A 10,702-nucleotide genomic window follows, 5' to 3' on the forward strand; every position below is an offset into this window, starting at 1 on the left:
AAAGAAGGGCATTGCTGGGCCAAAGGGCTATCAGCAAGATGTGAAATGTTAAACTGAACAAGTCTTGTGTCCACCTACTGGGGAACTGGGGAATTTTCTCCCTTGAGAAAAAGAAACCACAAGTTTTGATGAACAATGCATTGAATAATGTCCTACCACCATAAGTGGATCTACAAGGGATTTGCAAAGATGCATCACCAGGCAATATCTTATATGCACTTGCACCAGCACCAGTCCTGCCAGCAGGAAGTTTTCCCTGCACCTGTTTCAAATAAGACCTTTTGAATCCCAGCAGAAGGAACCTGAAAGAGATTATTTACACATAACTGTTAGAGAAACTTTCCAAGTCTATCAGCAGGTGATTCATATCCTGAAGCACTAGAGAATGTCAGCTGACACTTTTGCATGCAAGTAGTATGTGAAAAAGCAACTAAAGGGAAGTAAATGAACACTATAAAGTTCCAATGTATTTTATTTTCCTTCCTAGCAATTACTGAGAAGTGCAGGTTAAATTATTTTCCTTTGGCCTACTTCTTGCCATCAGGTTCTGTAATATTTGAGCATACCTTATTAAGATTAGCTATGTTCAGAGCACTGCTCAGATTGGGTTAAACGAGCCTCAAGACAAGTCCTTAGAAACTGATTCAAGGAATGCAATCTCAGCCAGCTTTACAGAAATGCCAATATGTTTAACAGATGTATAGTCTTTCAGAGTTAAGCTCTTCTGAGCTACAGTCTAATGCTGATGTATCAGAGGCTGATAGCTGCTTTGCTGCTGCAAATCTCTGGCTCAGATGGATTTCATTGGAAAAAGTCAGTCATGTGCAGTAGAAAATCAAGATCTTGGACACTGCTTGCTCCATCTCCTGAAAAAGCATCACCTCCATGCTCACAGAAAAGGAGATTCAAAAATTCAGTTTCAGAGGCATTTGAATGCCAAATGATGTTTTCCAAAAGATCTTCTGATCTGTAAATACCTAAAAGTAGCTTAAAAGTCTCATCCCTTGTGACTACATAATTATATTAGAGAATATAATTTTGGCAATGACATAAGTTAAATATTTTAAAAACATACTTCCCCTCTAGATGAGTTTTCCATGTTGAACTTTATTTCAGTTAATTGTAGGTGTAGACAGAAATATTGGAGTTGTTCCTATGAAGAAGGAAAATATGCTGAATATGGGAACATATTTCAGACTGAAAGGGCCTGACTATAGGATTTCAAGTCCTGGATCAGGGTTTTCAGTTATCTGAGTTGATACTAAATGACATGTGAGTCTTTCTGCAAGAAGATTCTGTAGCAAGCCATTTTAAATAGAGAAGATTTTTGTTGAATTGAGAGTTATTTTTTACTTAATTTACCACATAGAGCAGCCATGCTACATAACTGGAAGCAGTTACTAGAAAGGTACAGAAGATAAATCTGGCAAGTTTTCTCTACATATGTCAGAAGTGTTCTTATGTTAATTGTTTGACTAGAGAGTGGGAATTCTGTGTCTTTCAGAAGCATTGATTTTTTTTCCCAAGTGGAAAACAAGGTCAGAAAGAAGAAACTGCCCTTTTTCCTTGCCTTGTACTCTTTTCCTGCACTGATTTGGGAATTTGGATGCTGTTGCTGGGCTGCATTTATAAATCTGTCCTAAACTAAGGCATTTACATTTGGGTTTTTGTCCAATGAATCATTTCACTAGCTCTCCCCAAAATCTTGAATTAGCTCTGTGTGAGAAAAGATTTGAAAGCATTTGCACTGGTGGGGGCAGGGAGGATAAGAAGAGGTGAAAATGTTCTTTATGTGCCTGCTCAAAAAAGTTAAAGCTGCTCATTGGGTCAGTAAGTTCAGCTAAGCTCCTTCCTAAATTCTGCTGGATATCAGATAGCAGGATTTAGCCCTTATTCTAGTAAAGCTTCACAGTGGTGGTCTTCCACTGTTTGAATGCAACATAAATACAATTTTTTGCTTCAAGCTTTATCTCTGTGTCCCTGTGAAGCTGATTTATGGGAGGAAGAACCAGAGATATATGGAAACTGCTGATGTGGGTTTATCAAGGTATGCTGGATCTCTTGTATCTAAAAATGAGCTATCCTGAGTGAGTCACTTATTTTCCATCAAGTGCTTCATGATTTCATGATATAAATCAAATACTCATTGTAAGGAGTTGCCAGATGACAAATAACACTGAAAACCTAAGGTTTTGTTTCTCCATGAGACATTTTGGAACCTTGAATGATCTTGTTACTAGCAAGAGTAACAAAATTCTTGGGAAAGAAAAGTGATTGTTATGATTTGTGAGTGTCGGTCTCACTAAGATTTTTCTGCAGACAGGTTTTGACCTTGGAAAGAGGCAGAATACCTTCCTCTTTGCTGGCTGCTCACAACCCCAGAGACTGTGAAACTACTTCGTTCTAGGCTGATCTGCAGTGCTTTGGGGAGGTAACTTAGAGCCGCTGTCTGAGCTCCGGTGTTTGCAAGGGCTCTGGGGGCAGCACACTCCCACAGCAAGCTGCAGGGTGAGATTGGTCTCCATCCTGGCAGACTCTGCACTTTCAAGGTCTCCTGTATGCTTCTGTGTCCTTTCTGCCTTCAGTCAAGTGATGGGGAGAACATTTCTGTGGAAGCTCCTGACAGGCCAGAGCTGGCACATCCCTGCTCCACTATATCACCCTGAGCAGAACTGCTCCGGTTTCACTGCTTCACTGTGGTTCCCCCTTGGTCTTCAAATTTGCCTGTAAAACTCATTCTTCAGCACAGGCGCAGTTCTGATTTCATGTGTAAAAAGTTTTTTTTTTAAGCATTTCTCTCATCGATGAGGACAGATTCCTTCATAGTAACTTTGTTTCCGCTCCCTACGCATATCTCCTGTAGATATGACATATGCTCATAAAACCAGCTGGAAATGGGACATATAAACAGCAGTCACTCAGCAGTGGCTGCTCATGCCAGTTACAGTGGAACACAGTGTGAAGATTATATTTATATTGTCCTGCTTCCCTACATAAAACCCTTCCTTGCTCGTGGTACCAGCTTCTTATGTAAAGTCAGAGAAGCTGCACCACTTTGCATTTAGCTGAGGGTCTTTATCTCTGAATCTTCAAAAACCTCTCCTTCCTGGGGGGAAGGAGATGAGGGGTAGGAAAGAGCACTTGGCTTTACCAAGTGGAAGTCTGTTCTGGTCTGGTGAGAATGCCAACAGGAGCGTTAGTGGTTATGTTACTTTTCCTGCCGCAGGTGTTAATCTTGGCGTTGGAGAGAGCTAGCGGGACAGAATGAGCCCTGGGCTCCTGCGATGCAATGACGTTTCTTTAAATGATCTGTTTACTTGGGTTGAAAAATTACAAACTGACAAAACTGGAAACAGGTTTTCCATTGATCCACAAAACTTATAGCAAGGAAGAAGGAAGAACAGATGTCTCTGCTAATCCCCTTTCCCCAGTTCCCTCCAGCTAGCAACTCACCTCTAAAAGAGTTTCACTTGTGGGTCATTAAACTGGCTTTTGATCTGGCAATGCCTCTCTTGCTACAATTGCATAGGCAGTGTCCACAATAATCAATTTAACTTCAATAATAAATTGAACTTATTTAAAAGCCACCAAGAACTTGTCACTGGGTCCATCACAGTTTACCTAGCTTGGATTGGACTCTTGATTTTTAATGAAAAATCACCCATCTTCCTTTTTCTTCAGTGAAAGAAACACCATGGAAATGTCTTATCATAGCAGAGGAACATCAGCTTGTATCTCATATCTACTTACTCCTAGCACAAGAAATCTTTCCCTCACCACCCTGAACATACTCGCAAACTAGCAGAAAATACCAAATATAACTTCTTTTGGAATGTGGATACTTTAGGAATTGCACCATATGTAAGCTGGATCATCTCATTGTCCAAGCTGGCCTTGTGGAGGAGTACATCACTTTGAACCACAGTGATTTTCTGCAAAAAGAAATAAAATGAACTAATTTACATGTTTGTAAACTTTGGGCACTTTTCTGGCAGTTTTCAGAAGTACTGAGGTGAATTGCACACTTTTAATGTAATCATGTGTCCTGGTCCCAGCCAGGACATGGTTAAGTTTTGCACCAGCCAGGAGGGGTCATGGCTAGGACTTGGAGGTAATTCTATATCCCCTTATGATGTTTTTGGGGGATGGGGGATAGGAACTCTCTTCCTGGGAGAAGGGGTCCCTTCCTGGTCACATAGGACGGTGAAGGGAGTGGTCAGGTATTGTCAGAGGTGAGAAGCTGTGTGTTTCTTTCACACTCTCTCATTAGTATTTTTGCTATTACCGTTTGGTTTTGTTTTTCATCTCATTGCTCTTCCCAGCAAATTGTTCTTATTTCAACCTGTGATCCTTACCTTTTGTGACTCCAGTTCCCCTTTCCATCCTGCTTCAGGGGGAGAGGGAAGACAGAAGGGTGTGAGAGTGAGTGGCACATGGTTTGGAGTATCTTTGTGGGAACACTAAACTGGGGAGTACCACTGCTAAACCACAAGAATATGGTAGGAAAATACTCAGCAACAAGGACCAGGGATTCATTACCTTTGTGTACAGCATGCAGCATGTTGGGGTACTGAAGACAAAAGAGACATTTGATTCCAATATATTTATTGTTATTTATATTTCTTTTTTCAGTGTGGCAACAGAAGCGTGTGTGTAAGACTGTAGAGGCAGTTGTATTCATTGAACTTTAGCTTTTAGTTTAGATCAGAGTTCTTGTATCCTGATCTGTCCTTTTACTTGACCTGATGTGAAAATTGCTGAAGTCTCTGGCTTTGGGTTATGCTCACACAGATCTGCTGTGACACCTGGACTCATCTAGTGACTATTCTTACATTCCAGCAATACTTTTTAAGACATGAAAAGCGTTTGAAAGTAATTAAATTTCTAACAGAAAAAAAGAAATCCCCTTGGATATTCTAACTGTAAAGAAAGAGAGAAAATATATTGCATACTTCAAAAACAAACAGTTGTCAAATAACAACAGCAATAATAATATATTATATAATATAGTATATTTTAGCTCTGTTTGAGGTAGTATCGTTAGTATCAGCTAACCACATGAGATGTATCAATTTAGGTCAGAAACATCAAAATTACTTTAAATCATCAAAAAATTACTCCAGATCTATACAGTATAATTACCTTAGAGAAAGAGGTTTTCCTTCCTTTACCTTCAATAAACCCAACTCTTTTCTTATTCTTCAGGTAGTTCAATTTATGTATGGAATATTGTGCTGCTTTTGGCTGGGGTAGAGTTAATTTTCTTCCCCGTGGCAGGTATGGAGCTGCCGAGTGAATGGTTGACAATATAGAGTTGTTTTTGTTACTGCTCAGCAGGACTTAAACAGTGCCAAGTCCTTTTCTTTTTTTAGTACTGCCACACTGGTGAGGAGGCTGGAAGTGCATGGCAAGTTGAAAGCAGACACAGCTGGGACATCTGACCCCAACTGACCAATATTCCACAGGATATGACATCATGTTCAGTATATAAAGTGTGGGGAAGAAGGAGGAAAGGGAGGACATTTGGACTGATGGCATTTCTCTTCCCAAATTCTAAATTTTATTTCTTTTTCAAGCTGTCCTGGAGACTTGTTATGTCTTCCATAAAGTTTTCACTTTTGGTGACAGAGGAGAGCAAAGACATTATCCAGATTGTTGGGTTATCTTCTTTTCTTTGGAAGAAAAGGAAAATGTGGTGGTTTATATTTGTTTATATTTGTGCTGAACAAATTCTTTGCCTTCTGTCATAAAGAGTTCACTGACACCAGGACTAAGGTGAGGGCTTTACAGTTGAAAGCATCTTTGGTAAGTGAATATAATTTTAAGTTCTGTAGCAATCATCAGATGTCCATAAACTGCACAGAATTTGTGGATTCAGTGTAGCTGAGATTTTCTTGATTTACTTCTTTCCTGTCTTTGTCCTTTTCATTCACTCTGCAAGCTATTCATGCTTCAGAAGCAAAAATTAATTCCCCCTCACCTGCATTTTAAAGTTACTAATTTTTTTATTTAATGCATCTTTTTAGAGATGTTTCTGTAAACCCTTACTATGACCCTGGATAGCATGTCTGTGAATCTTTCAAGTAAACAGCAAATTAAAGAGTTCTGATCAATGCAATGAAGTTTTCTTCTCTAATCAATGCAAAGAAGATTTCTTCATCTCTTTGATCTACTTCCTATGAACAGAATGAATGTTTTTTTTTTTAAATGAGAAAATGTGAAATCCAGTCTCAGGAAAAGCTGCTTGGGCTATTCTGCCTATTAGAACAAGAATGGAATAATCTGAGAGCAGACTCAACACTTATTTGACTATCCTGTACTGGATGATGAGGCATGGATTACAGGGGACTAGGTGTCAGGGTCATTTGATTTTCATGTGCTCTGACAGTTCAATGGCATCTGCATCAGCTTATCTGGGAGAGAAACTGGAACCAAAGACTTTTATGTAAATAACTGCCCCAACATGTTATGAAACAGATGCAACATGGATTATTCACAAATAAATCATCCTGCAGAATTAAAACACTGGCAGCAAAGTCTAAGAACCTCACTCCACAGTAGAACTGAACACAGAAAATACTGAAAATATTTTTTATATGGAGCAATGACAATTTACACAAAGGCAAAATTATATCATCAAGTTTTTAGCATATACTTCGGTGGGAATCAAAGAAGTGTGTTCTTCAGAAAATGGATGGTAAACTGTTTCATGGGGAAGTGTTCCAGGGACTGGTCTGGCAGAGAAACATACATCTCCCCAGGCTTGATAGTGAAATTAACATGGCACTTTGTGCTCCTTGCCCCCGCTTCCACCCACCCTGCACCTGTAGTCTTTGCCAAAGGATGTAACTTGCTCTCCTTTAGCTGTTTCACTTGCCTTTATGATCTGAGAACACTCTCCCAGTCTGGAGCAGGTGTGAAAACTTAGAACAGCAGCTGTGGGATTTTATGCTTCAAAAGGAATTGGCATTGGTGCAATGATCATGTTTTGTACTTGCTTGTCCTTTTAAAATCACCTAGCCTTTTTATCTAAATAAAACCATGTCATCCTTGGGAACTGTAAACACCTCAAAGATGATTTTCTGTCCAGCAGCCTCACCTAGGTCCATTTACCCCTCTGCTTATCATCATGTTTGTCCTTCAAGACTTTTCTTTATCATCTTGCATAGGTATCAGTTATCTTCCACTTTGTCTTCAAGCAGGCCTTTTGAATGAATGTTCCCAACTTTCCCCCTGGTGTCCAGAGTATTTATGACGTGTTCTAGAAGTCCAGCAGAGAAAAGCAATGAGACACTCCAAATTAATTGACAAAAAGTTCATGCCAAACTTGTTTTCAATACAGCCCTAGGCACAAAATGCAAAAGGATTAGTTCAGGTACCAACATCTCAGACTGTGGCGTTTTGTGCTGGTTTTTGGACTGTGTGCTACTGTTAGACAAGTATTGTAACAAATTAGGAAACCATTTTCTGCCAGAACAGTGTGAAGTCTAAAGAAATGTATTGACTTCTTCAGATATAAGATTTTTCTTTCTTCTGTCTTTCCATGGTTTTGTGTGTGAGTGAAAGAGAGGGTATAATAAGGACTTTAATGTTAGGGTTAGGGGGGAATATATGTGCCACATACAGTGGGGCTGGAGAGTGTAAATAAAGGATATGGGAGAAAGAAGATAAGAAGCGTAGGGGATTCAAAGCACAAGGCTGGGAACTCAAAGTGATACAAGAGAGGGTGAGTGAAAGGGAATCAGTAAGTAGTAGAACAATAGATATTGTTGTGTTTGTTGTTCCTATACAGAGTATGTCTATGTGAAACATGTCTGGCACAAAAACACGCAGAAATGGACACTTGAAGCTCCTTGCACCATTCAAGGAGCAAGATGTACCAAATGACAGACACAGGCAGTGTCCCAGCTGTGGCTGTCCCATCACTGTCAGGGTGCACACACTGCACTTGCAGGGAAAGCAGCAGGGGATCAAGGAATGGTGTGCAGGACCTTACCCATGATGTTCTAGTTTTGTCTGAATAAGCCTAGTGAGACACTGAGCAAAATGCAAAATGTTTTTTATGCACAAAGTATAAACTGCTCTATGTGCTTCTTCCCCATCTTTCACCCCACTGGCACCCAGGGGAACTCAGGACTGTGGAGCTGCATTGTGGGACACTGCTCAAGACGTCTCCTGGGAAGAGGAAGAGGGTCTGATGGCCATCAGATGAACTTTGAAGGAGCTAGCGCTTTAAATGAATTTATTCACAGTTAAACATTTCACATGAATTACTCAGGAGAACTTGTTTGTTAGAGGCAGGTGGTGACTAATCATCTCTTAGCCCACCTTTACCACATTCAAGAGTTGTCAGAAAGCTGACAAGCAGAAAAACCTCTTAGTAACTCGTCATTGTAACAAGCTGACATGGGAGGCACCGACCCCCGCTGCAGTTGGATTAAAATGGGAAAAATAGGGCTTCCAAGTTCCTTTTCCTTGTCCTTGGAGCTTCATTACCTAGGTAATGGCAAAAAATATACTAAGGTATGTTCCTCACATGGTGAAACTAATACATATCTAAATTCTCCTTCCCCACTCAGAATTAATCATAGCTTCCAAATTCAGAATTTTTTTTTAACTCTTGTTTTGCTGCTGCAACCGAGATTAGAGATTTAGAGAGTCTTCCTTCAAGGTCCCATGAAGTGCCTTATGTGCTGTTCTGCCAGCAGAACAAATAAGCCAGACTCCAGTGTTACATGTCAAAATTGCAAGCAGAAAGAAATGGCTGTTATTCTCTCCAGCCTGGAGCAGATGTTGGGGTGCTCTATATTCCATAGCTTCCAGGCAGTCAGTAGAGAAGCTCTGAGCTGGCTAGGGTATAACCTGAGGAGTGACACCACCTTTTTTTTTGTCCCCAAGCTGAGGAGAGGCCAAAAGGCAGAATAAAGCTCCTTTTATATCCATTCTGCTGAGATAGGGATGACAGTAGCTTGGGTGAGCAGAAGTAGCTTAAAATGTAGCAGATGCTTCTTTTAAGCCTTAAAAAAAAAGAAAAAAAGAAAAAAAAAAGAGAGAAAGTTAGTTGTGCAATGAGGAAAATATATTGCAGCTGGAACAGAGAACACTGCAGGGATGAAAGGAAGCTAGGTATCCTTTGAGATGGCAGATGTACTACCAAATATTTATTTCTTTTAAATATTTTCTTAAGTCTTTAAAGTAAGGTAGTAGCTTCTATTGTTTCCTTTGGCAGCTTATTCTAGCCATGAGCTTCTCTGTGTAATGAAATTCCACCTACAGTAAATCTTCTGAGTGCCTGGCTGTTCCTGAGGTTTAACTCTTCCAAGTCTAGTTCTCTGATTATCTGCCTGCCCTGTACTGAGTTAATTCCAACATAATGTGAGATTGACATCAACTGTCTTGTCCCAGATGTCCTGGACTGTCTACAGGATGAACTAAGTGACCCACTTTCTATGATTCTCTTATTTATCCACTTGGTTTGATCACTGAAAATCTCAGTCCTTATTTCTGCCTAAGAACTCAATATTTTGACCCAGAGAACCACTCCTTTTAAATTCAGTGTATTTGTCACATCTTAAATCTGTGCAGTTTGAACACTGGATGATCCCAGTCTCAGCAGATGGCCTACTGTCCTGGTCAGTGGTCTTCAGGCTGGGCTGGACAAGCTGCAGGTCTGTGTGAAGGGACTAGAAAATGTGTCTCAGGGAGCTGGGATTTTTTAATCTTTAGAAGAGGAGGTGCAGGGGGGACCTCATCACTCTCTACAACTCCCCGAAAGGAGGTTGTAGCTAGATCTGGTCTCTTCTGCTGTGCCTGCACTGAGGACTGGAGGAAATGACCTTGAACTGAGGCAGGGGAGATTCAGATTAGATTATCAGACAATTATTTTTCACTGTTGAGGTGGCCAAGCACTGGAATAGGTTGCCCAGGGAGGTGGTGATGCCTGGAAGTGTTTAAGAGGTGTCTGAATCTGGCTCTGGGTGATATGGTTTAGTGGTTTAGGGGCTACAGTGGCAGTGCTGGGTGGATGTTTCTATTTGATCTTAAAGCTCTCTTTCAACCCTGATGATTCTACTATTCATTCAGTGAGATGCTAAAAAATCTAACATCACTGTGGTATGTGGAAAACATCTAAGAGAACTAGGAAAAGAAAAACAGAGGATGTTGTCCTTTCCAGGGTGACTTCTCTGATTTTCTAGCAATAAGAGGCCAGTTGAACCTTGGTGACTTATTCTGCAGGTCAGACCCATTTCTGAGCAGTTCTGCCCCATTTCATGTTGATCATACGCTTGAAGCCTTAGCTGCAATAACAGCAAACTGAGCTCTAGCTCTTCCTCCTGACAGCAGTCAGTGATCCAACATCCATGCTGAAGTGAGAAATAGGAAACAAACTGGAGCTTAAGGAGAGCATTTGATCATATATAGAAAGCATTTTTTTAAAGACATAATGTTTCAATTTATTCATTCTTGCTTTTCTCCAGCAGGAACTGCAGAGCTTATTTTAACCAACATCCCTCACTGATTCATCCAAACCGTTCTTTGGAATTCCTCTACTCTGTTGCCATTGACTAAAACATTAAAAAGCAAGTTATTCTGAGGGAACAAAAAGGTATGTGTGGATTCTGGCACCAAAGCTTTGGTCTGTATCTGTAGATAGTGGAAGACACTTGCTTCACTGGGAGTTAGATGCTTAAATGCCTTTATT

The sequence above is a fragment of the Cyanistes caeruleus genome, chromosome 2 (assembly GCF_971803275.1).
Source record: "Cyanistes caeruleus chromosome 2, bCyaCae1.hap1.1, whole genome shotgun sequence".
Lineage (NCBI taxonomy): Eukaryota > Metazoa > Chordata > Aves > Passeriformes > Paridae > Cyanistes > Cyanistes caeruleus.